Here is a 27362-nt window from a genome sequence, read left to right on the forward strand (position 1 = left end):
CAGCAGCCAAGAAGATGACAAAAAAGTTGTCACCACGATAAGGGCCCTCATGAACACACTATGAGAGCTACTTACTGCCATACGCAATCCGGCGGCTCTAGGTGCGCTTCAATATACGGGTTGCCCTGAATCCAGTATAGTCCAGTCTTGAGAAGAACTATGAGCACCGTGGCTGCTCTTCTACACTCGTTCCTCAAGGAAGTCAAGGAAGCGTCTATCTTCCAATGGGATGCCAGAGGCTTTAAATCCAGCATTTCGGACTTTCGCCCCTTTATATTTAAGAACTTAATTCCAATCATGGTCATTTTTGAGCCAAACATTAGGAGTGCAATCCGCCTATCAGGATATGAAGCTTTCATGTCTGCCACCAGTAGCGCCCGCTGCAAAGTGATCGTTTACGTCAGATGTGATTTCACCTATGTTTTACACCCAGTAGCACCTGATAACGACAATCAGCATGTATGCTTAACTATAAAATGCAAGAACGTCGCACTCACGCCCGTAGGTGCCTACATATCACCTTCGAGTCGATTTGACAACGCAAGACTAAGTGCAATTTTAACAGTGACACCTGGACCATGGATTATTACTGGCGATTTCAATGCGTATCATCCGCTATGGGGAAGCTTAAAGATGGATTGTCGAGGAAGACGCGTATACTTTCCTTCGCGCCGAACAGTGAACTCTGCTGCCTAAATGACGGCAGCCCCACTTTTCTTCGGCGATTGATACTTTGATTTCGAGATTCCTCAGTGCCAGTGCGAAATGGTAGGGACCACGCTCCAACATTTGTTAAAGTCGACGGCACACTGCCACTGCTCTTCAACGCATTGACTGGCTTAAATACACGTTGCTGATGGAGAAGAATTGCCAAAAGATACAGCACTGTCTACGTGGCAGCATTGAGGAGCTAATTAACGACGCTGCTCAAAAACCCACACTAGTTTTTAGGCTTATTCCTAAATTTCTTTAATACAAAGCAGGATTGGAGCGGCTTTGAGCAATCCGCCGTCGCACGGAACATAGGTACGGGCGCACCAAGTCCATCTACGACATAAGGGAGGCGAGACGCATACAGAAAATGTAGCGTTAGATTGACTCCCTGCAGTCTCTAAGATGGAAGACTTTCTGTGATTCCCTTGATCCACATAAACCTCTGTCACATATATGGAGAACGGTGCGCGGTCTTCAAACGTCACCGCAACAACGCACCCCTTCATATACCTGGCTGTCTGCCATGGTCGCTGAGAGATCGAGGTAGCGGAGGACTTCTGTTTGAAGGTTGCTGGTCAACCATCCTCGTTCCCCGCACATGATTCCCATGACGTTCCAATTTCCCGGGATTCTCGTATGGACAATCTGTTTTCCATAGAGGCGTTGCAAGCGGCGTTTGTAGTGTGAAGACGTTCCTCATCGCCTGGGACTGACGGAGTGACACGCGCAACTCTTGGCAACCTCGATCAAACAGCGCGGCATGCTCTTCCAGACGTGTAGAAGAATTCATGTTGTGAAGGAGTGGTTCCTGCTGCATGGAAGTCCAGCTGCCTTGTGCCGCTCTTTAAACCAGGCAAATCATCCCTAGACGTGGCGTCTTATTCGCCCATTGCTCTTGCCAGTTGTCTATTAAAGGTGACAGAGAGGATGGCGCTGACACGTCTAGAGTGGTATGTAGAACACTACACGATATACCCTGACGCTATGGCAGACTTCTGACGCTGACGCTCTTCTATAAACGTCATAGATCTTGTATCGTCTGTTCAGCACGAAACAGTCCTAACGAGACCGTCAGCAGCAATGTTCCTGGGTGGTAAAGGCGCTTATGACAACGTAACCCATCGAGCCATCCTGGACGCCTTGGGCCATGTCGGCCCAGGTGGCCTCTTTTTTGGATGGATATCCTGCTACTTGAAGGACAGGTAATTCTTCATGCGAACAGAGGATGGTGCGTCATCACAACACAACACCTAACGTGGCGTACCACAACGCAGAGTCTTGAGCCAAACTCTATTTAACCTCGTGCTCATCGACCTGGTTGCCATGCAGTCCCTTCCGCAATCTGTCCATGTGTCGTTCTATGCAGACGACATATGCATTTGGTCATCAGGAGTGACGCGTCCCCAAGAGCGAGAGACTCCAAAAAGCGGCCACACTAACAACAGGTTATCTTCGAGCACGAAGTCTGCAGGTGTCCCCCGAGAAGTGCTCTATGGTCGCTTTCACGCGCAATGCAATGAGACCGTATATTGTTAGAATTAATGGATAGCCTATTACCTACGAGAAGACGCGCCGCTTTCTAGGATTGATAATAGATCGAGACTTCTCCAAGAGTCCTCATATCTCCTGCCTAAAAAGGAAATTAGTCATGATAGCCCATGTGCTCAGATTTTTTGCAGGAAAGTAATGGGGTGCGTCTGGGAGTGCGATGATGCAACTCCATAATGAACTGTTCCTGGGTCTCCAACGCTATAGCTTACATGTACTGCGTGGGACCGGTAAGACCAACCTCCGTGCTCTCCAATTTGTGCAAGCTCAGGCTCTGCGAATATGTCTTGGCCTTCCCAGGTGTGCATCCACGGCAGCAACAATAGCCATAGCGCATGATCACCCTATCAATACATATATTCAGGTCCACGCTTTAAGGATGCACATCAGGCACTTCACCCGACTTCCATCACATCATCTCGCCTCCCTTCCTACCGCTCGACCTCATTCTGCGTTTAGTAGGATTATTGCCGCCAACCAAGGAACTTTAGCGTCAAACTTCACGCCTGCAGCATGACCATCTCTACCAGTGTGGTATCTGCATCTAGTCTAGGCCCTTCTGGTCATTCCTGGCATGAAAAAGAAAACGGAGATGTCATCTTTCGCTCTCAAACAAACCGTGCTTTCATTCCTACATGAGAAGCACAGACACCACAGCCACGTTTACACAGGACGGTTCTGTCTCCTCCCAAAGTTCAGCTGGAGCAGTGTTAATTCCCGCAAAAGCTGTCACCATAAAATTCAGGACGTCTCACATTACATCATCGACGACTGCAGAACTCGCAGCTATCCGTTTTCTTGGTCACAAATCAGTATCAGTTTATTGGTCAAAAATGATCACAGTCATGGTGCATCTTTTGTGACTCGAAGGCTGCTCTCCAGTGTCTGCTGTCCCCTTTCAACCACGGACCTAATGCGCAATTAGTCGCAGACATCTAACTACTCCACCATCACGCAATCAACAAGGACCACATCATATACCAGTGGATATCGAGTCACTGCGGAATTTCGGAAAATCACAGTGCGGATGACTCTCCCCGATCGGCCCATGATGGTGCCCATATTATACCGACACCACTGTCAAGAAAAGATACAGCCACAAGTCTCCGCTCTCTCGCACGCTAGCTTACGCAGACAGCTGTGGAAGACCAGTGAATTCACGAACACACGTCTCCACAGATTGCATCCACGCCTGCAACTCCGTTTTCCACCTTACCACGAGTTGAAAGAACACTTCTGTGCCTCCTTTCGCTCGGCGTGGCATTCACGAACTCCTATTCCTTCCGCCATGGAACGACCGACAGCCCTACTTGCAACACCTGCGGATGCGAGGAGACGATCGAGCACCTCCTCTGTGACCGTCCCCGTTACACTGTGTCAAGAAGAGTGGTCGCTACCGCGCTCGAAAAAGTGGACAATGGCCCCTTTTCAGAAGAGAACGTTCTAGGACACTGGTCCAGACGGGTTTCGCCGCTCAAGGCCTTAAGGGCTCTGCTAAAGTTTTTAAGGGCTTGTGAATTGTGCGACTATCTTTGGATGTTGTAGCGCGTAGCATCACGTTATTGTGTGAAGTTCTAGCTTTTTTTTCTTCTTTCACCTTTTACAACCTTAACCCCTTTTCCCAGCGCAGGTTAGCCAGCCAGTACTTACACTGGCTAAGCTCTCTGTCTTATTTGGCTGTTTGTCTCTCTCTCTCCATGGAACTAGGCCGAAGTGGCGCCAAGTTTCTAAGCTTAGAAATGGCTTCATACAATGTGCGGCTCCTTACACGTTGATACTGGGTGCGTGCGCAGAACCAAGTTCACGAAACCCTTTATGTTGTATCTCGGCACCACTCGCATCATATTCTTTCTTGTGTTTTGCACGGTGGACGCGAAAGTGCGAACAATGTGGTTCTGGTATGGGTATTCTCTCTTCGCGGCAGAACCTACTGGTGAGCGTGACCTTAGTAAAGCTTCATTAGGTTCTCTTCTTACGTAGCTCTAGCAGCACGGAGAAAGCGTGCCGTAAGACGCGTTTAGCTCTTGCGCTCGATGACAAGGGGTAACGCTACTCGGGAGAACACGCACGCTTAAATTAACCTCTGTGAAGCCATATAACACATCGGTGTCAGGTATAACTGTGGTAGTTCATGTACTTTTGGCATCAGAATTGAACTTCCCTTGAGTTACAGGCTAAGGGAAGTCGTGTACCCGGGGCGCTGTATAAATCGGTGAAGTTAAAATAAAACAGGAACATTCAGGAAAGGACTGGTTTCAAATTTTAGTCGAATATAAAAACTTTCTTTACATTTCACATGCTAGAAAAGAGCCTTGTTTGGGCCCTAACTATACCAACAAATATACGCAATGATGTTTTAATGCAGAAGCCTCCTCAGTTGCGCAGCCCGTAATTGAGGGATGCGCGGATGGTCATGGAAATTTGCATAATGGTGGCAATGACAGTCAGGAAATCCTAAACTGGATGGAAGTTGACAGTGAGTTTGGTTCAGACATCACACCACTTGGACTGAGCTAGGCATGTATGCTGGTCTCGGTTGTTGTGTCTCTGACCCACAGAAAGTCGAGCCTCAACACGAAATGCTTGGAAGTGGTTCCTAACGTTTACAAACATCAGCACATGAAATACCTAGCTAGACAGCATAACGCACATCGTCCTTTTTTTTTCGCGCTGGGAACTCTTGCCACAGGCATAGGGCATGATCTTAGAAATTTTAGAAAAGTTTCTTAAGAAAAGAAATCTTCGAAAAGTTTAAGAATATGCCGCTGCGCTCTCATACGACGCGACGAAATGCATGTTGCTCCCTTTCGTATGTACTGTGTCATGCTATATTTTGTATTGCACTTAGATGATGAGGCAAGGTTAATTACCCACTTCTGAAGCAACGAAGTTGGAAAAAAAAATCACATTATAAAGCTGTAGAAGGCTTTGCGAAACGTCTGATTAGACAGTTTCTATCCTTCTATCTATTAAGTATCAGTGGTTTTTCAGCTTACTGTGGATGCCCGCGAGATAAAAAAAAATATACCACGTGACGTACCCACTTGCGCGTCGTGATTGCATTGCTCCCAAGCGTACCGCGCAGAAACGAACGTGGCATTTAATCGGGCCTGCTGCCGCTGCGTCTGCATATTGCTGTCATGAACCGCCGCGAGGGAATCGCATCGATGGCGTAAATCGCACAGCCAACGCCTTCGTCACTGTCCTGTCGCCTTTTAAGCAGTAGCAAGCTCTGCTTGATGCTATGTTCGTTTGTACGCGGACAGTTTGGGAGCGCTGCAATCACGGCAGGCAAGCGGGCATGTCACGTGGCATTTTTTTTTGTATTTCGCGGGCATCCGCGGTAAACTGAAAAAACACTGATACCTAATAGATGGAAAGACAGAAACAGCTTATTCGGACGTTTTGCAAAGCGCCCTACAACTTGCTAATTGGAATTTTTTGCCTAACTTCGTTGCTTCAAAAGTTGACTAATTAATTTTGACTAATTATTTAATTGGGCCAAATACAAAAAAGCATGATACACTACATACGAAAGGGAGGAACATGCATTTGGTCGCGTCGTCTTAGAGTGCATCGGCATATTTTTAAAACTCTGGCTAAACACCCTGTATATATATACACGCTGCAGCGGTTCGTAAGACCAGTGCCATGCCAGTGTAACAGTGAACAAAATATAACCAGAGGCACCTGGACAATGAAAAAAAAAATAATGAAGCTGCTACGAAATTCTCAAAAATGTACCTTACGATAGAATTATTTGTGAAAGGGTATTTCAGCAAATCCTGGTTATGGTCATCTTATCAACGAACGCGACTGACTAATGGCGATTATCATCTTACGGATAGAAAGCTTTGTGAATTCGGCCTCGGACAGCTCGCGAATTTTTTTCCAAGAACCGTCTTTCGCAATAGTGTCTGCATGCTGGAGCGGTACGGAAGAAACGACGCCGGCCAATAGCGACAGCGTGTCATAAGGAGAAAGTTCCTACAAGGGAAACGCTTTAGGAATACAACCTCAGTGCACCGTACTCGAAGCACTGCATGCTGCTACGTGTATTGTTGTCCGCGATTGACCATGGCTGCTGCGATCGCGTGGTTATCCGACTCATGTGGTGAGAGGGGCCACAAGTCGACTATTGAATAAGTGCTCCTGTCTAAGAAAATTTTGTGAGCCCGGGCCCGGCGAGCAGAAGTGTTCACAAGATCAGTTCATCCACTGAAGCGGTTTGTAGCAATGGGCGCTGACCAATTATGACAGCGAACACATTATCAGAGAAGGCCGCCAGCCAATGACAATCAGTTATTATGACCTTAAAGTTTTCTGAATGGGACTCCACGTTTTTTTTTTTTTAACCCGGCGATAAGCCTACGGCACCCTATAGGTGAAAGTAAAAAAGAGGTCTTTTAACGTGCTGCGTCTCGAGCACCTTCCTTTATTGGTTTAGAATAGAACTCGATATATTAAATTTCGTAGTCAATGAACAGTTGCCATCAGTACCTTCTGTCGTCGTAGTCAAAGTTACGTTTATTTGTTTTACATTTACTAAATTGTTGATTATAATATGGTTGGCTTTAAAAATTGAAAAAAAATTGACCTCGCGATATAGAAATTCAGGAGGAAACCTAGAAATATAGCATCGTTACTAAGGCGACTTCACTATATCAAAAGGATAAAAAAAATAACAACAATGGCTCTATTTGTTGGCTCGGCAGCTTCTCTTACGAATAACCATCCACCGCCTAAGAATGAGAAAATTATACTGCACTCAGGACAAATACTTCAGGAACCGCCGAGACAATTGGCGTGAGAGCGGGATGTTCTATTGGCCTCTATTTTCGGATTTGTTGTTCCTCTTGCAGGTTTTAACACTCGTATGTCTCCGTGATATTCAACGATAACAATATGGGCAAATGCTGAAGATAAAATTTTTCGTTGCAGAGAAGTTTAGAAAAAAAAAGAACTTACGTATTAAAATTACAATTATTTATTGCAAAAATGTAATCGATTATGGTTGTCAATTACTGCTCCACCAAAGCAACTGAGCAATTCCTAAAAAGCAATCAATTAATTTAACGTTACTTTCCTTCCTATTTTACTAACATGGCACAAATACAGCAAACAAAAATAGCTGGCCTGACTCATTCAATGTGTCCTCTGCAGCCTTTTACACGTGATTACCTTCACTAACAACGGCTTTTCAATATTGTTTTCGATAATATTCCCTAGTTTTCCTGAGAAGAAATCTGCAGCGACACTGACAACTCACTCAATATGCGCTAGGTAAAGCAGGGCTCTGCAGTTATGTGCGAAGACATTGCAAACAAGAATGCGGCTACTCAATACCTTGATACTCAGACATGGGTCCTGTACGAAATGCTTCATTGTTGCTAGTGCTAGAAAAAGGCGTTCCCGATAGGTCCAGGGATAAACTGAACAATCGCCCTTAGGCGCTTCCCTGGCATCAGCATCCGAAGTGGCTATCGCTAACTGAAAGCGCCGTTTGAATTTCTCGGCCATCAACTCATAGACCTCCTCCCCGTGCCCTGTAATGGTTAGCCACTTGGACCTGAACGACTAATTGTAACAGGCGCCAACAAGCGTTCGCGTTTCTTGAAAACGTGGACAAAAACCTAATGTAACTAATATAAAGCTGAATATTATTCAGCATTAAGTAGGGCGCTATAAAGTAAAGCTATTCCAAAGTTTTCTATTCCAATTCTGCAATCAGCCGTCCCCGATTGGTCAAAAATTTTCCGACCACCCCCACTTCGTCTATCTGTCACGCGACGTCACGAAAACCGTGAAAACGCCCTATCTGGTATCATGTGTACACATTCATTATGCATGATTAGGCCGAACAAAAAAATATTATTTATAATTCGACGCTTCTTTTGCAATTAGCCCTCTGCTATTGGTCAAACGTTTTCGGGCAGCGCCCACTTCGCCTGTCTGTAACGTGACATCACAAAACCACAAAGAGTCACCGCGTCAGTGACGTGTGCGCTTTAAAGGCGCATTAATGTGATGAACAAAACTGATTTTTTTTCTCTTAATAGCGGGGCAGTCACCCGTTACAAAAGGAATAGCAGATGGCGGCCCGCCGATCGCTCAGGTACTCGCTACTCGCACCTGCCGGTGAACATGGTTTATTTGCGTATAATAAACATTTTTGCGTGGCAGTAAAACGTTATCGAGCCATTTCGGCACGTATACGACATCACTCTACCAACTCGTTCTTGATGAGGATGTGTTTTAGCGGCCTTCTTAACTTTCTGTTGCATGCCACCGCGATTTTCAAACAGCCACCGCAAGCTAAGTAATGGTAGACGGACCAATCGCAGACGCCGGCACCACCCTTCTCATCCGGTTATCTGCTTTCACTGTGCTGTCCGGCCACATTGAAACCCTCTCCATTTGAACGTGCTTCTCGCCTCTTGTCAGCCAATTAGATAAGACAAGCCACTCACTGTAGGCAATGCTATTCGCTTTATAAGTAAAATAAGTGTCCTCCTATAAACAAGGACCTCATTTGATTGGACTTTTCAAGCTACGCTGTGGGTTACTGTCTGATGCTTGCGTCGGTGGTTGAGTAAATTTGACGCCAGGAGATTGAAATAAAAACAGATTGGAATAGTTTGACGTTATAAGGCCTATACTGTTCGTGTGTCACCATCGCAAACATAGGCATGTATGAGTCACCTGTATGGAATCGAACGTTGGAATCTTTCTTATCATTAGCAGAATTTTTGGAAATCACGAATTGCATAGCAAGGTTCTGCTGTTTCAGATAGAATGCTCTTAGAGGTGGACATTATTTGCTCGATAAATGAAAATGAATACTTTACTAAATAACAAATTCTTGCTAATTATAACTATTTAGCAAATTACTTTACGCAATATATTGAAATTTATTATTTGTAACTGGTGACTTCTAAGTGGAGGTGCCTTGTGAAATCACCAGCTTCAGTTCACCGCAGCTCTTACCACCCTAAGAAGGCCGCTTCCGCGCGCGAGAGAAATATATTATAAGAGTTTTACTTGTCGCTCAGTTCTATGGAGCGAAAAATAAAAATCTTTTGATGTAATGCGTTCACACAAATAAAAAAATTATCAACTGTAGCACAACCTGTTCTTTCGGTCTCAACGGATCAGCGCTAACGCAAGAGCTTTAGCGCAATGGCGTGGAACATTGAGCCTCGAGACCACTCAATGGCAAACAACTTTTCGATACGGGCCCGAATCGCACAAAATAAACAGCAGCAAAAAAAAAAAGCCGATTGAAACTTGGATATGAATGAAACGGGTGCATGCCGACCGGCATGGATAAAATCGCGTTCGGATTGCACGAGTAAAAATAGAAAAAAAAAGCCCCCAGCAGCACAATAAATTGAGACAAGAATGTTGCTCCAGGTTAGCACATGTTTGAGATGGCGAGGGGTTCGACATTTGTTGCTTCCAGCTTAAGTTGAAAAAACAGGGGGAGAGAAAGACGACTGCGTTTCGATGAACACAAGTACTGTCGAAACAAATCTGTGATGTGAACAAGGACGAAAGCAGAAGCGGCATTCCTAGAAACTGCGCGGAAAGCCAACCAGGCGCGAAGGGAAGGCAGCGGTTTGCGTGAAGGAGTAGTGGGAGTGCGTGAGTTGGAAGGATTGCCACGAGAACAAAAGCGCAGGGGACCTAAGCAAACCCTGCAGGAAACTGAACAAGGAAGGGGTAGGTAAACGCGCCCCTCAGTTCCACTATCTTCCCTTTGTCTTTCACTTTTGTCTCCCGCCTCCCGGATATTGTGAAAACTTATTACGATCGAACCTACGGGACCGCTCAAGATGGGGAGCGGGGAGGTCACGTCGGCACATGTGATTTAGGGCATAGTCACTTCTTACCCGCCTCCTGCTCCTCTTTGGAAAGCTGCTTTGAATTCCCACTGCCGCCAAGTAAGTTTCTCTTGCATTCATCTCAGCTGCGGACATAACGGCTCTTCCGCAATCGCGTAAGCCTAGCGATCATGCCCTACATCGTGCGCTTTTGCTATGTCATCAAGGGATATGATTAGGTACCGTCCTATGGGGCTAAGGGGAGAGTTTAGGCAAAGTTCGATGGAACCGAGAAAGCCGCAAGGACTTTCGATCAGCCTGCTCCTCCTCGTCCTTTTCTTCCGCCTTCATCTCCACGAATTCCGTCAACCTCCGAGGACGAGCACGGGGATTCGTTGATCCACAGCGGCTGCCGCTGCACGCATGCTTCTCGGCGTGGCCCTCCGATTCAATTTTTCCAGGCCTAGTGTTTACACAAGCAATATTGGGCGTGTTTTTCCGCTCGGGGATTACGACGAGCAAAATGCAAACCAGGTCGCGGTGGCCACAGTGAGGCGCCTTGGAAGTAAGCACCCGGGCAATGTGATAGCGCACCCACATTTCTCGTATTGTATTATCTTTCCGCTCGTACATGAAGTCCGGGCTAAGCTAACGGCACTGTGTGGGGGTGCCGCCTTTGATTCACCCACCACTCCCCGAATTCTGGGGTGTACTGCCCATCACTGATTATTGAATGCACTTGCTGAGGACGTACTCTATTACAGACTATTTCGTTCATGCTGAACAAGTAATGTGCTGCACAAAATACAATAAGAAGAGCGGAGAAAAAGATTGAACAGTGCGCACACTAACAACATTTATTGGAAAAAAAAAACCTACGGGAAGTCAATATGAAGGCAGACTTATGCGCCGCATGGAAGTGCGAAAACATTAAACAAATAGTTTCCCCAAACGCGATATGCGCACACGTTTTCTTTTACTTGCACAAAAGTAGATACGACAGGGCAGTGTTCATGACTCATATATGACCACTACAAAAAAATGACACGGACGACACCCACAACCATAAAAAGAAGCGTTGGTGATGTTAACAAATCTAACGAAAGAATCAACTGCGAAAAAAAAGCGTAGGTGGTGATTGTAACAAGATGCAGAATGCAGATACAGAAAGCTGAAAGCCTCAAACATGAACATCTATAAGAGCAACTTCTCTGTGCGAAAGTAAAATTGAAGGCTTGCCTGTATTTCTCCTATACATGTACATATTTCGCCTGTATATGGATGATGGTAGCGATGGTGGTTACTAAAGGCTGGTAATGGGTGTGCATAAAATGGTGGGCATTTAGCCTTCCATGGCTGGAGCTGTACCTCCTGAGAGCATTTCACTCAAATTGTGGCCATACCAAAAGCACATGTAACGACTGAAAGATAAATTATTGAATCTTCTTTTATCAAAGAAAATCTTAACAAGTGTTTAAGCACACCTTCAGTTTCACTTTGGGACATTACCCGCCAGGCACTGCAGCATTACTACTAGGCGCTTAATTTTACAGAAGAAGTATTTTTTGTAAGCAATGCTCGGACCAATACGGCGAAGATCTGCGCAATCATGCCTGTGAGGCTTACACTGCATGCGGAAATAGCACATTGGCTCATTGGATTGAAAGCTGCACGCAGTGCAGCCATCTATGTGGCAATGCTAGACTTAGCGGATATAGTATTGCTTTATCTTACCTGCAGCCTGAGGGGGATACTAGTGCCTATTTACGGGGACCGCACAACAGCTATAGCAGATGAAGTTGGCGTTACAGAGCCGTCTGTGTAGACATGTCGTTGTTCGCAGCAACACGAAATGTGTTGAAGCGCAAAATACGTTAATGCTGGTACGGAGGTTCTTGATTTGCTCTTTAGCCCTGGAATAGCCGTCACAATTGTCCAGACAGAGAGCTTACTTTGCCTGCGACGGCTTCGTCTGCTACTGACGCACGTCATTTGGAGGCACGAACATGGCGACTGAGCCGGAAAGCGTCCTTAAGAGAACCCGCCCACAAAACACCGAAAAACAAGTGATCACATCATTCTTCGATTGTCGAAGCTGTCCGAGCCTTCCTTGCTGCTCTACATTAAGATATGGCTGATACAGTTGAGAGAGAAGTTTAAGACAAGTTATATGATACTTGCACAACAGTTGTTTTAACAAGTTTATCAAAGCCATGGCAGTCGGTGATGACGGACTTCACTTGAACCGGAGATATAGCATCTCAACCGCACAGACAAAAACAGTTGGCTAAAAATGGAGGAAAATTGCTAGTGGTTGTGTGTAGGGTGAGGGGATGTAATTAGGAGAGAAGGGACCTGTGCGTAAACATTGCACGTGATCATCCATGTTGCACGGCAGCTCGCACGGCAACTCGTCCAGTAGCACCCCATCAAGCGGCGATTAACGGTGACAGTTACTTCTTCATACAGCACGAACGAAATGAAGCCCGACATCCCGATACCAGCTTTGCGCGGCGTGACACCATCCTCCGCAGCTTCTCCTGCGAAATGCAACGTTGCGGGGCAATCCACTGTGGCAGTGACGTAACGAGGGAAAATAAAAGTGAGTGCCCTGTTCTTGGTTAGTCCTAATCATCGAGCCGCAACTCGCGACAAGGCCAGGGGAACCCTCCAGCCGAGAATAGGGCCTTCTCTCTCTTCGCTGCTCTTTGCCCATGACAGATAGCGGCAGAACACGCCTCGATGCCGTGTTAGGCTTCGGTCGATGAGCGCGTTGCTAGACCATGCGGATTATATGGCGACTGGTTGGTGGTGTTACGTGCAGTGCGTACCTCGTCGAAGCTAGTCAGAGCGAGGGACCCAATGAAAGGCCAGCAAAAATAACGGTGTTCACCTCAAGGCTTTAGCGTGCACTCCTTGTTACTATAATGCTTTGACATGCAGTCACACTGAACTTTCTAAAATGGGGTAAATTGTCAGTTCAATATATGTAACATTACAGGTGGTTTCCTTTTTTTAAATTTGGTTTAGGGATGGGGGCAGAATTTTCGGAAAGTTGCCTATTGTTAACATTTTCTGCTTATCAATGATATATATATATATATATATATATATATATATATATATATATATATATATATATATATATATATAAAGCGAAAATCAGACATCCACCCGATCGTAGCAATTGCTACAAAGGAAACCCATACGGGTTCCTCGAAAGAAAAGCCTCATAGTTGAAGAAAAAGTCGTCCTGGTCCAGGACTCGAACCCGGGAAAACCGCCTGAGCTAACCAGGCGGCTAGCAGATGGCAGGGCGAAGTCGAATTTGTCGACAACACGAAGCAAAGGCAAGTGTTGAATATATATATATATACATGGGGGTTGATTCAGAAGTAAGGTTCTCAAAGAGCTGCAGCCACACGGGAAGGTGCGAGGCGAAATCCTGCAACACTGCAACGCGCGGCTGTTCCCTCCCTCTCGATACCCCCCGGCCGCGCTTCACTGCGCCGCGCATTCTTGGCTCAGCAACCGTCCGATATGGAGGTTCCCACTGTTGATGCCGCCAAGTGCGAGATTCATTCCGTAATTCGCTTTTTGCACGCCAAAGGGACTCCACCCGTGGATATTTATCGTCAATTGACACAGGCACATGGCGACAAGTTTATGTTCGTTCAACACGTTCGAACATGGTGCAGGGAGTTTAGTGCAGGTCGGAAGGAAGTCCACGATGAAGAACGCAGTGGAAGACCGTCAGTTTCGGAGGCAGTTATCGAGATGGTCCTAAGCGAAGTGCTTCAAAACAGGAGGATACCCGTCCGTGAACTTGTTGCTCAGATTCCTGGGAGTTGTTATGGTACAGTGGAAAGAGCTTTGACTGAAAAATTCGGATATCACAAGTATTGTACTCGATGGGTGCCATGGCTATTGACATGAGACCACAAGGATAAATGCCTTGACTGTTCTCACCAGTTTCTTCAAAAGTGTCAAGAAGATAAGGAAGGACTGTTGGACTCAATTGTTACGGGAGACGAAACGTGGGTGTTTAATTTCACTCCCGAAACGAAACAAAAACCCAAACAGTTGCGTCACCCAGAGTCACCAGTCGCAAAGGAGTTCAAACAAACTCCTTCTGCTGGCAAAGTCATGGCCAGTGCTTTTTGGGATCGTAAGGTGACACTGTTGATCAAATTCATGGAATGTGGGACAGCAATAAACTAAGACAGTTATTGTGCAACACTAAGAAAACTCAGGGGAGCAATCCAGAATCGCCGGCTAGGACGACTGGCAGCCGGTGTCGCACTGCTTCACTACAACGCCCGACCTCACGTTCCCCATCAAACCCAAGAACTTTTGAGAATCATTGGGTAGACTGCCATGCCCCCCAAGCCGTACAGTCTACACATCGCGCCTAGTGATTATCACTTGTTCCCCAAGTTAAAGGAACATTTGAGTGGCGAACGCTTTCGGAGCGACGATGACGTCAAAGAAGAGGTGAAACGCTTCCTCAGTGGGTTGGCGGCGGAGTTCTACGACATGGCGATACAGAAATTGGAGCACAGTGTACAAAAATTCGTAGAAAGAGATGGCGATTATGTAGAAAAATAGAGCGAAGCTTCATCTTTCCAAAGATGTAAGTTTCTATGAGAATAAGCAATGCATCTATTTCTAAAATTGACCGGAACTTTATTTTTTAACCCGCTTATATATATATATATAAACAAGAAGAAAGGGGGTTAACCGAAGGGCCCGATTTTTATTACTCATATCATGAGAAGCCAAGAAACACTGACACCAAGGACAACATGGGGAAATTGGGGAAATTACTAGTTCTTAATAAATGCAAATAAAGAAACGATAAATTAATGGAAATTAAAGTGGAAGCAAAAACAGCTTGCTGCAGGTGGGAACCGAACCCGCAACCTTTGCATATATATATATATATATATATATATATATATATATATATATATATATATATATCTTAATGGTGGTGATTACATAGTCATGCGTTCCTCGTAGCCGTTCGACGCGTATGTAGATTTTAATCGAAATCGGCATCACGTGTATAAATGAGGCCCTTGCTTTTTATCGACACGTTGCCACTTTCCATTTGTTTTTTTACATTCTTTTACACCATCCTTATTTCAATGTCACCCAATTACTTTACGCCTCTTTCATGCATGTCCTGGCCAATTGGTCATCAGTCTACTTCAGACTGCGCGACACGTGCCCGGATCACCACCGTTCAAGCGACACTCTTTCTCCGAGTAGCCAGACAGTGGGACGATCTTCTGCACAGCATTTGTGACATGGACGACAGCGTTTGACGACCTTGACCTGAGACTTCAGTTGCGTCGAATCCATGGGCTCGCGGAAAACACACACGCACACAGATGCACACACGCACTATTCCTGGGGCTCTGTAACGTAAACGTATTCCAATATATTTTTATTCCATTCTCCTGACGTCAAACTTGCGTAGCCGCCGACACAAGCTTCGGGTGGACACCTGCAGGGTTGTTTGAACAGACCAATCAGACGCTCTCCTCATTCATAGGAGGTCACTTTTGTTTGCTTGAAAAACGAATCACGTTGCCTACATTGAGCGGCTTGTCTTATCTAATTGGCTGACAGGAAGCGAGGCGCACGCTCAAGTAGACAGAGATTCGATGGGGCCGAACCACTGCACTAAAAATCGACAACCGTATGAAAGAGGTGGTGCCGGCGTCTGCGATTGGTCCGCTTTCCCTTACTTACCTTGCGGTGGCTGGTCGAAAATCGTGGCGGCATGCAACGGAAGTTTACGAATAACGCTAAAACGGCGGATCCACAGCAACGAAGAGATGGCAGAACGAGGACGTAAACGTGCCAAAAGTGCTCGAAAACGTTACACGGCCATGCAAGAAGTTTCATTATACGCAAAGAAACCCATGCTCTCCCGCAGGTGCGAGTAGCCAGTGTTTGAGTGATCGGCAGCATCCATCTTTTATTCCTTTCGGAATGGGGCAGCCTGCGGCTATTCAGAAGAAAATGCAGTTTTGTTCGGCATATTATTGCATCTTTAACGCATACACGACATTTTGACGCCGTGAGTTTCCGCGGCTTTGTGACGTGGGTTGACAGGCAGGCGAAGGGGGTGCAGCCCTAAAATTTTTGACCAATAGCCGAGGTCTAACGGCGAAAAGGCGTCGAATTTGAAATAACTATTTTTCTTTTGTTCGGTCCAATCATACATAATCAGTGTGTACGCGTCATATCAGAGGGGGACCTATCCCGGTTTTCGTGACGCCGCGTGATAGACACGCGAAGTGGGGGTGTTTCAAAAAAGTTTTCGACCAATCGTGGAGACCTGATTGCACAATTGGAATAGAAAAGTTTGGAATAGTTTTACGTTATAGCGCCCCTGTTCCCTATGTGCGACACTTATCAATAAAGCTATTTTATTTGCTATTTAAGTTGCACTTTACTGAACGCTCATTGAAAATAAGGCCCCGTCCAGAAATATTACTTCCTTGTGCTTAAGGTAATGTTAGTTCACGCAATATCTGGACTCACCATTTCTGAGGCCCAATGGTCTGACAACTGACATCGATGCAACCGTTGAATAACAAATCGACATATCGTTCGGAGCACTTGCTAGAGCAACATTAAATCCCGTCTTTCTATATATATAATTTCCCTTTGCTATGATAACGCTTGTGATGCCGGAAAAAGCTATGGCATGCAAGTGTTCCGAAACGATGGCATTTCTCTAGCGCCCTTCTAATAACTGAAACACACGCTAGGCTTCCATACTATATGAGTGCTACTAGAGTTACACAGATGCGAATGCGGAACGATTTTAACCTTGCACAACCTTTTCTTGCAATATCTCTGGCTCGTTCGCCATTACGACCGGCTGTAAGCTGTACTTTAATGGATTGGCTACGGCTATGCTCAAGTACAACCATAAGCTATATTGCAAGCAGCTAGCCCTGAAAAAAAAATCAGGGCCGAGAAACGAAGCAGCGGGTGTTTTCTGAATAATAACGTGAAAGTGAACGTGAAATATAGTGAAAGAGATGAAGTAAGAAGCCACACTTCTTTAGGGACACGTGACATTTATTGAGTCAGAATTACATCTACGCCGGCCCGGTATATCGCATTCTGTGTCCTCCATTGTAGACCGTATCAGCGTTGTATGTACTCTGAACGGTTGGAAAGTCGCACCCAGACTGGAAAGGCTTCATGTGAGCGTGCACTGATACTTCATCGCATAGATATGCCGTCAGTGAAACCATGCTATTACGTCCCAACACTGCAAAGATCATGCCATAGATGTTACCCCGAGGCAACGCCACCCCTCCCCCCGCCTTTTCATCATTGCCTATCCAGAAATAGACGTAGTGTTGACGCCGACTGTTGATGGGTGAAAAAAGACCCTTCTACCTGAACCTGACTCTGACAAGCTGAGCTAATTGATGGAAGGGACCAACGTCGAAGGCTACCGTGAGAACCGCGTCGACCTCGGTTTCCCAGATTGCTGCACAAGTGCGCCAGGTGAATCCAGGGGAACGGTGCGTCGGCATGGGCGAGACTTTGGGAATGATTCGACGATTGTGATTGGTCGAGATACAGTCATCAGACTCCCTCGTCTATTCTCGCAGGGAAGACGACGGTTTCGAAAGCGGACACTTTGGTGCCGTGAGAGTGGTGGTGCTGACATGTCCTGATGGGGACTCAGATGTTTAATAGGCTCCTACATGGATGGGCTTTCGTATCTGGAGCCAGTGTGAACAATGTAAACTAAACCTCTTTTCCTTCATTCCTACTACTAGACTTACTTGTCAGTGGACTTGGTGGATTCGTGGCCCAAACGCCACTACGAGCCGCAACAGTACCCATTGAATTTCGCCATCGCAAAAAGAATCTAGACAGGCGCACAATTGTACACTTAAGCCCCAAAATCTGGCACGCGTCGGAAAGCTTGGGCACGCGCCGAGGCATCAAACGCGTCAAAAGCGTTGGTCGGGAGCGGGGCGAAGCGTGACGACGCGCAGCGATTATGTTGACTGCCGATGCTAGAAGCTCGCCGACTCGAGGCGAAGCTTCGCCGGCGTGCACCAATGAGAGGGTGCGACGCGGTGTCGGCGTCAACCAATCGGAGCCTGTGAAGCCTGCGGCTTCTATGCCTATGATGGGCGCCCATGCGGAGGCGCCAACACCAACGATCACCCGAGTTCATTGGACGCACGACGCGTGCGACAGTCTTCCTGAAAGACAGTGTTGTAATAGTAGGCCGACAACGACACGACCGATGACCGTAGGTAGTGGCAGTGCGACGTGGATCCGAAGCGACTTCCAACGACGCCGACTAATCCTACCTGCCGACTGGGTTCCGCCGGCCTCAGTGCAATCGTCTGCTAAAACAGCCAACGGAATCACGATTCCCGCAACGTTTGTGCTTGTTGTATGAGTATTTTGTTGTGCTCAAAACGAATGGAAACATGTTTCTGGACTCCGAAGTCTGGATAATCAGCACTCGCCTACCGCCGAGGTTGTTTACGTTACGTGTAGGCCTAGCGCATCCATCTAGTTCGTAAATGGCGAGTGAACGAGCCCAACTGAGAAACTTTGTCGAAGGAAATGAATTTTCAGTTCCGTTTTGTGCTGCAGTGATTTAAAATGTGGCACTTCTGACTTCATGTGGTGTCTGATGTGGTGAATGAACCGTTTGGAACTTCGGGTGGTGAACCGCGGCGTGTTTCGTGCGGTCTCAGGTAACAAGGTTAACGGGCGAGCTCTGCGCTGCTTCCAGTGTCAAAGATAACTTTCGAAAGCGAAAGGCACTAGTAGCCAAACAAAGGTAAGTACGTACATCATCAGCCATGCCACCCGTTTCACCTGACAGTGCGCTCTTCTATTCGGCATGTGAATCCGCTTCAATACAAGTTCACTGCACTCCTTCACTCACTTCTTTCAAGTGCATGCGTCTTTTGGGCTAGTTGGGGATAAATCACTCGTGCAGCACTCAAGAACACTGACGCACTGAAGGATGCGTGACACAGCGCAGTCATGTTTGAGCCACTGTGTCCTTATGCTTGAGCACTGCAAAAAGAAATGATCTGTTTGCAACGCGTGTACGGTGTGCAGTGCATAGTAGGACCTGTTTCATGCAATGCCTATGCATGTAGCAGTGTATACCAGGTTTGTCTCGATGCCTGCTTCAGAAGCAGCAAGTACCGAGTCAATGAAAATATAATTGATTTTTTATCTCCCTTTTTGCTCATGGAAAGTGTAAATGGTGCCAGTGCATTGTGGGCAAGGTGAAAAGGTGTCATCAGTGCTTTGTGCAGTCGGTATGCTTAAGCTGTTCAAATCCCTTCAGCTTCTACTAAAGTGTTTCTGGCTGCAATACTATAAATTGTATTCAGGACAAAGATCTACTCAAGACCAAGTTACTAATGCATCTGCGCAGAATGTGTTTGATTAACAAGTTGATATTTCCACAGCAACATTATGCCGATGAGCAGCATATGTGCTTGAAAGAAATACATTCCGTAAAGGTGAACGACTAGGCCTACAATAACGAACTTTGCAGTAGCACTGCAAAAAGTGCTGCCCTGCATATCAGCCTCAACAAAACTGCTATGTGTCCAACCTACTTCCTTGGAGGCACCTCTATAAAGACTGTTCGGGCCCTTCCCATTCTGGGTGTAAGATTCAGCTCTTCTTTCAACTTTTCCGCATAGGTCACCAGCAGTGTATCTAAGCATCGGTTCATTCTTGGGTTTGTGTCCCATGTCTCCATCCCCTGATGACCTGAGGTTTTCCGAGCACTCTATACTTCTATCATTCGGTCACGACTTGAGTATTGCTCATCAGCATAGTCCCTATACCCACTCGCGACACTAACAAACTTAAGCTTTTACAGCGCCGGGGACAAGACACAGCCTCCACTCCCTTCTTTTCGGTTGTCACAAGCTCATGCAAGCCTACGAGGATTGCCTCAAACCCCTCAAGTGGCACACCCTGCAATACCAGTGCAACATTGGACTAGTCTAGCCATTATCGAAATTTGCCTCTAGTTATGCGCATTGCCAAATGAAAGTCGTTAATTTGAACAATTGTCTCGCTTACAGAATTGTCATTTCAAGCCACGTTACTTTCTTGGCGTGTATACCTACGTGGAACCTCCCTACACTTGTATAGTTACTGCAATATGGTTTCTGTATACTCAGTACTCGTGACCCTTGGATGTTGCCCGGAAAGATAGCTCAGTCGATTGGTTCGTCAGGCCCCAGGTTACTTTGAAGCGCAATACCTCCTGCTCCGAGCTTCATACTTACGTGGAAAGGGACTAATGTTGTCCGCGACAGTCGATTTTAGCCGCCAGAGTAACCATCTCAAGGACTGCTGCTGACGAGGGCGAAATACCTTCGTGTAATTATAATAACCCTAATAGGACTACTTCCGAAAAAAAAAACAGAAACGGCCCAGAGGGCTATACTACGAGAGCTATGTCTGATAATTTTCTCTCTCTCTCTCTCTCTCTCTCTCTCTCTCTCTCTCTCTCTATATATATATATATATATATATATATATATATATATATATATATATATATATATATATATATTCATCTCACCTATGGGATCTAATGCGCGCGCTGTTGCTTTGTCTCTGCGTGTAGTAGTTAAGAGAGCTAGATTAAGGGAGGAGAAGAAGGAAGGAAAGGAAAGTCTCTGAAGCAAAATTGCAGTGCCGTGGTTTTAAAGCGCAACCGTGGTACAGAAACGGAAGGCGATATAAGCGTACGTGGCCATGACACGCACACGACAAACTGCCTTAATATATTTGGACTTGAGGGAAAGCTTCGTTAACAAACGATAACACGGCAATCAGCACTCGAATACGACGAGAGAAATTATTGAGACGTGGAAAATTCCCTTGAAATAAGTATGGTTTGCGAGACAAATGCTTGTAAGTATTGAACCTTTTAAAAGACTTAGCATGTATTTTCCTGTCTATTTTTTTCTGTATGCTGTGTACTTTTGTCGGTTGGTGTACTTTTTTAACATCTATTTTAAATCGGTGTTCTAATGGTGAGTGCTTCCATGGCGTGGGTGACGCGAACTTTTTTTTCTGTTCTTTAGTTGCCTGGCACTGATACGTGCATGTAGGTTTCCTTTATTTATTATTCATTGCTAGTGTCGCTGCCGATTTGTTTGCATGGGTTCAATTAGGGCCTATTTATAGGTGCTTGTTCTGTTATCTTTACGTTTCTACTTCTACAGCTTATTTGAAGCTCACTTACTCAATGCTCTATAAACAATCCCTCGAAGGTATTCATAAATAAATAAATAAATAAATAAATAAATAAATAAATAAAATGTGTTCGTGTTGTTAACATGCTACCAGATGTTGCATGTCTCAAGTTTTTTTTTCTTTGCCCCTTCTTTTATCCAATTTTATGCCGTTTCCTTATTGTATATTATAAATTCCTATATCATTTACATTGTACACATTGCACTTATGGTTGTTTTATTTTTGCATCCCTCCCTATGTTGTGCCCGAGCATAAGGAACTCAAATCCATGAAAAAAATGTAGCAAACTGTGGTTGATGCCGCCATTCTCAATGGTGCTCAAGGTGAATGTAATGTGGAAATCACGAAAAACATTAATGTAGCGCACGAAAAGCACTGAAAACAGACGTGCTCAAAACCGGACTAGAAACAATTATTATTTATCCCTATAGGTATGATCAACCAAACCGATAAGCAACAGGGACAAAATTCACGGAGCTTTTGATTCGTAAGAACTCTTTGTCATTCGTCGGCTGCCTTTCCTAATATTAGGTTCGCTATCAGGATTGACCAAGACCTGTTTTTATCATCCCCTCCATAGGGCAACCAAGTGCTTTCGGAATGGGTCCGGTTTTAGCTTTTCTCATGTACAGAGAGATAGATAGAATAAACTTTACTCTCCAACGGCTAAGGTGATCTACCCACCGCCCGACACGCAGGTCAGGGGGCGGGTGTCGCCGCCTTAGATGCAAGCTGGGAGGTCTTGAGTCCCAGCAGCCTGTTCAGCCAGTTGGACGTACAAGAGTATAATTGTACTTGGACATAGCGTAATTCATTTCATTTGACTAAGGCGATGGACTTCTTTCTTTTTAATCATAGTTCCCTGCAGGTAAAGAAGCGCCAACACGCACCCCAAATATGATATTGTTAAATCAGGCCGACACCTGCTGTCGACACGCTTGCGAATTCCAACAGAACGTTGTGGAGATCCCACGTAATGTGGGATCTGATGTCATGTGGAGCTCCACAGCGATCTCGTGTGGAACGATGTCGCGTGGAAGACCGCAGCGTCGTGCTTAGTCCTGCAAAGCGTTATCAGATGGACCACCGTGTTTGTGTAAGGTGCGCAATCACGTTCATGACGCGAGCGTGTGTTTGACGACAGCTACAAAACGACGGCGAAGACGATAGTGTGACGGCGACGGCATAACGATCGGTTGTTTTTTTAAAGTACGGCTAAGAAACGTTACGCGTTCCTTGAGGACCTGGACCGATACCGAAGCGCTACAATGCCGCGCATTGTGCGCGTAGCATTAGCTGCTACCATGACAGGACTGCGGTATATGGGCCAGTCAGTTTGAGAGTCTTCGAGATGGGACCTTTGCGGCAGCTCGTCACGCTCTTCTGAGCAGTCTTCTTTGTACTGGATGCAGCCACAGTGGCGCCGAGGTCATTCAGCAGTGCACATGGGTGCCGTCAGGTAAATTATGTTGAAAGCCGTGGTGGCGTTCCCCGAGCCAGTGCGCAGAGAGATGACAAAGGAGACGTGGAAAGTGTCTTTCGTGAAAGTTAGCCCTGGCGGCGGGTCCTTAACTTAGGGAGGAAAGAAATTCCGCTGGATGTGGCTTTTCAACCCATGTTGCTCCAGAGAACCACCAACCGGTGACCGTTTGCTCAAGCGGGCATGACGGGTGACAACCGGTAGCGAGTAACTAGAAACGCTTGCAGAGTCCGACGAAATGAGTGTTGACCCCATAGGGGTGCGTGAAAACAGGTGCAGTCAAGGAGTGCATGCGTCTTTGTAGTAGTTCTTTGACCTGGTTAGACCAAGCCCTTAAAAACAGGCGACCAGGAGGAGACGGGGAGAGTTGTCTGAGCGTAGCCCGGCCGGACGCTTTGCTGCGGAAATAAACGCTGTCCTCCACCAGACGCCGGCTTTCACTGCGCCTTGCCAGCGCGCACTCGGACCATAGAGGAGCGCCATCTCGGACCACCACGAATATCGATTCCGAATTGGGCCGATTCCCAAGGCAGCTGCAGTTTAACACATCGTCTAAAAGCACTAGCTGCCGCGATGGAATAATTAAACGGTTCCGCTATCGCTTGTATCAGCAACATCTAGCATTGTACGCGAAAAGCAGTGAGAAGTCTATGACCGAATAGAAAGTGGCGCGGCGCGAACGTGCTCTCACTCGTGCTATGCGAAGGGACTACGCGCGAATCGCCTCGAAATGTTAGCTGTCGTTAGCGGGAGAGAAGCGTGCGTCCGATACGTCGCTAGAGCATCGCGCTTTTGTGCCAGGAGACTGGAGATTCAACCCTACCATCGATCACTTGATTTTCAAAGCAAATAGCTTTCTTTGGTTCTCTCGCTTGTTTTGATCGTCAGTGATTGACGGTCGGTGGTCGGTGATTGGCAGCCCAGCTCAGCGCCGATACAAAGGGCGCGTGCTCTTACGTAACGTAGTTGCGCGACGCCAATGCCACCAATAGTAAACCTGACATATTAAATAACCTTGAATGCGAAACTCAGACTCACAAATTTATGAGTTCCAGATGCGGCATTATACACTCTGGCGTAGTGACTTTGGCGTTGCGCTGCTCAGCCCGAGGGCGCGGGACGAAAGACCGGCAGCGCCGGCCCCATTTTGATGGAAGCGAAATATCGAGAGCTCCCGTGCACGTTAGGTACGTACGCCGCCTGTGTACGTTATAATATGTGCACGTTAAAGAGACCCAGGTGATCAAAATTAATAGGAAGTCGCCTACTGCGGCGTGCCTCAAATCAAATCTCTGTTTTGGCATGTAAAAACTTAACCTAAATACCGCATTTGCAACGTTATAATAGCGTATAATCCGGAATACAAGTCGATTGGGAGTGTACGTCGACCCCTTATCTTGAGCGAAAAAAAAAAACCGAAAACAACGATAACTTACTGAAACGCGTTGACTTTCATAACGGCGTCGCTCATCCATAACCAGAGCTGCGGTCTCATTCATCACAACTTCAAGAACTGTAGTGAGAAGACGACCATTTTTCGCATTAAGCCTCCCACAGTGCGTCGTACTCGGCCCCACCAAGCGATCGCTATATAGGAAAGCTAAGGGCGTTTTTTTTTTCTTCATTTTGTGTGTGACCTGCACGCTCCCAGTTTTGTTTTTTCTGCCTGCCAATACCGCACGCTTGCTTCAGGAACGTCGAACTGGCGCTCAGCGGCAGCCTTGCCGTTCCTTTCAGTAAAGTCTACAACTATTATGTTGAAAGCCGCTGAAAACTGACTCGGCATGCCGCTACTCATCAGTCACCAGACAAAGAACAAGCAAATCCGGGGACACCTAAGCACTTGTAATGAGTCGTAAATGTGAAAGCATTAATGCCGAACTGAACGGCGCTGAGCTGTCCTTCGAGTTTTGCGCAGCTAGTAATGCATCATTCACGTATAGACCTGCGCTCAAATTCTGCATTATCGAGCATCGTAATCGTCGGCGAGGATTTTTCGTCAAATTTCATGAAACCTCCAGAGATGTTAAGGAGGTTGTGAAAAGAAGCAGTTTGTGACAATACTATAGAGAAGAATTAGACTCCGTTGAAAAAAAAATTCACTGATGATTGCGATACTGTCTAACCCTATTTTGAGCGCAGCTATATACGTGAAAGAAGTATGCCAATTTAAAATTGATGAACGGTTTACACTAACAAGATAATTATATTAGTGAGCAGCGTGGCTGATGCGGACACTCTGTCTCGTGCGGCACATTGCAAACGGAGCGGCGCGTGGCGTGACTGCCTCGCTAATCGGGACACTGCGAGAGACACTGCGTGAGTGACGCGTGGCCGCGATTCATAGCAGCGCTTCGCTCATGCAGCGCTTTGCTTGCCCATATGGTATCGATGGGTGCGCTCGCGGCATGCCTTATCGATGGTGCCATCGGTGAGCAGACGGCGGTGCGCTACTCTGACGCCACCTCGTAGCGGTCATCGCCACAGAGGCCTTCTTGCGCGGTACTACGCTTTTCTTCTCATGCTTTCGCCATACTCCGCTTTCCGCCTCATGGTTCCCTTGCACCCTCCTCATCCGCTTTCCTCCTCGCGGACTCTTCGCTATCGCCGTCTTTCATTCCCCGCTGCGCTCCGCGTTCGCTCTTTCATCCTTCGCTGTGCTCGTTCGCTCGGTTAAGCCGAGGACGTCGACGCTCAAGGCACGAACGGGCGCCTAAGAGCTGCACTCCAATATATCCACCTAACATCGTTGTGAATAGCCAGGCCTCTCGGCACGCGCTGTCGCGGCAGAGCATTGGGCATGTGAATGTTTGGATGCTGTAGTGTCGCGCTTGCAAAGGATTGCCCTCCCCTTCTTCCTGTCCCCCAGTGGAGACCGCAGGAGGGGGCTCTGCTACAGTTGTACTGGGTACTACGTTCTCTATACGGAATTACACGATAAAACAACAAACGCTATATCTAAATGTCCTCAGTGCAACAAAAATACGCGTTCAAGCACATCACTGCCTTAATAAAGCGAATTATTTTTGGAAGGATTTAGTGTATTCGCTTACATTGACATCATTGACGGTTCCTGCAAAGTTTTCTCTTAATTTGTTTTAATTCAAGAGGTCCAAAACGATGCGAGAGGGCAACCAAATTAAATGCCACACAGTGCCTCATGTATTAGCCAATGAATGCTTCACATTAATAAGCACGCTTCCTACTCGTTTTGAAACGTTAGCTGTAGAGCCAGCGCCGTATAGGGCGTACTTTGCTTGTGCTTTCTTGAATATCTCTTGGTGCTGGACGATTTGTCTTTCTATTGCGCTATGCCGCTTACCGCATTCGCTTAAAGACAATCAGCGCTTGAATGCCTCCTCTATCGATACGGGACACCTGTCGTCGCCGGAACCATTTGTTGCCCCAGCGAACCGCGCACAGGGCTGTTGTTGTTCTTGCTTTGCCTCTCTTCCCTGACCTTTCAGTCAACTTATCCATAGCCCCCATGTGCGCGCCGCTTCCCATTAGAAATACCCGTGGGAAAGTTCGTCGCATCCAGGCTCTTGTGCACAAGTGAAGCGGGGGAGAATGGCAGCGCGAGGTCGCGATATTTTTCTTACTCCATCTCGTCTGAGTGGCGTTAAAAGGCGGTCGAAGGGTCTTGCGAAAGAGAAAATTCCGCTACAAGGATCGCTATGACACGCGAATTCTTTTATTCACGGTTACAGGGGAACTGAGCTGGCTAACCAAAGTGCGAAACAGCTCTGTTTATCTACATACATACATACATACATACATACATACATACATACATACATACATACATACATACATACATACATACATACATACATACATACATACATACATACATACATACATACATACATACATACATACATACATACATACATACATACATACGTGTATTCTTCAACGCTTTAAAACTGCAGCGTGCACACTTACGCGATACGATGGATACGCGAGAGAGGCTCAAATCACGCCGCGATTCGGTGAGGAGAAGGTCGAACTCGCATTACGCGCTTTATTTTCACTCATTCCCGATAAATTACTCTACTATTGACTGGCACCGTCTGTAACATGCGGATCTCACTTTCCAATTTGAGCACCAGCTCCTTCTGAGTCAAACCTATCGACTTTTTTTCTTTATATACTGGTGAGCAACTTGCTAAAATAAACACGCAAAGCTCAAACAGCGAAGCAACTAATTATTTTAAAAAGGAGTATCTGACGATTCCTGCCGAAAGTTCGATGCTAGCTTCAGTCGTAAGAAATGTTGTGAGGCGACACCTCACTTCTGCCCGACATGATTCCAGCCTTGTAGTGATCGTGATTATTGCCATTGATCATGTTGCGAAGCGCCCGAGTGCCTTGTCGTATGTTGAGCGACTCTCTGTGACCCGGTAGCTTTATTTCTTGAACTCCATGTAAAGCAGGACGAATGGGGCGATGGGGTGGGAGGAATGCTTCCAATGTTCTATTTG

The 27362-nt window shown here is 46.3% G+C and overlaps 1 protein-coding gene across 1 annotated transcript in view; it reads right to left on the reverse strand.

Moving 5' to 3' along the window:
- The window catches only part of LOC142574126 (RYamide receptor-like), a 498341-nt gene that overhangs the window by 388308 nt on the left and 82671 nt on the right, over nt 1-27362 (reverse strand). The gene's annotated exons all lie outside the window — the stretch shown is intronic.

The sequence above is a fragment of the Dermacentor variabilis genome, chromosome 1, assembly GCF_050947875.1.
Source record: "Dermacentor variabilis isolate Ectoservices chromosome 1, ASM5094787v1, whole genome shotgun sequence".
Taxonomy (NCBI): Eukaryota; Metazoa; Arthropoda; class Arachnida; order Ixodida; family Ixodidae; genus Dermacentor; species Dermacentor variabilis.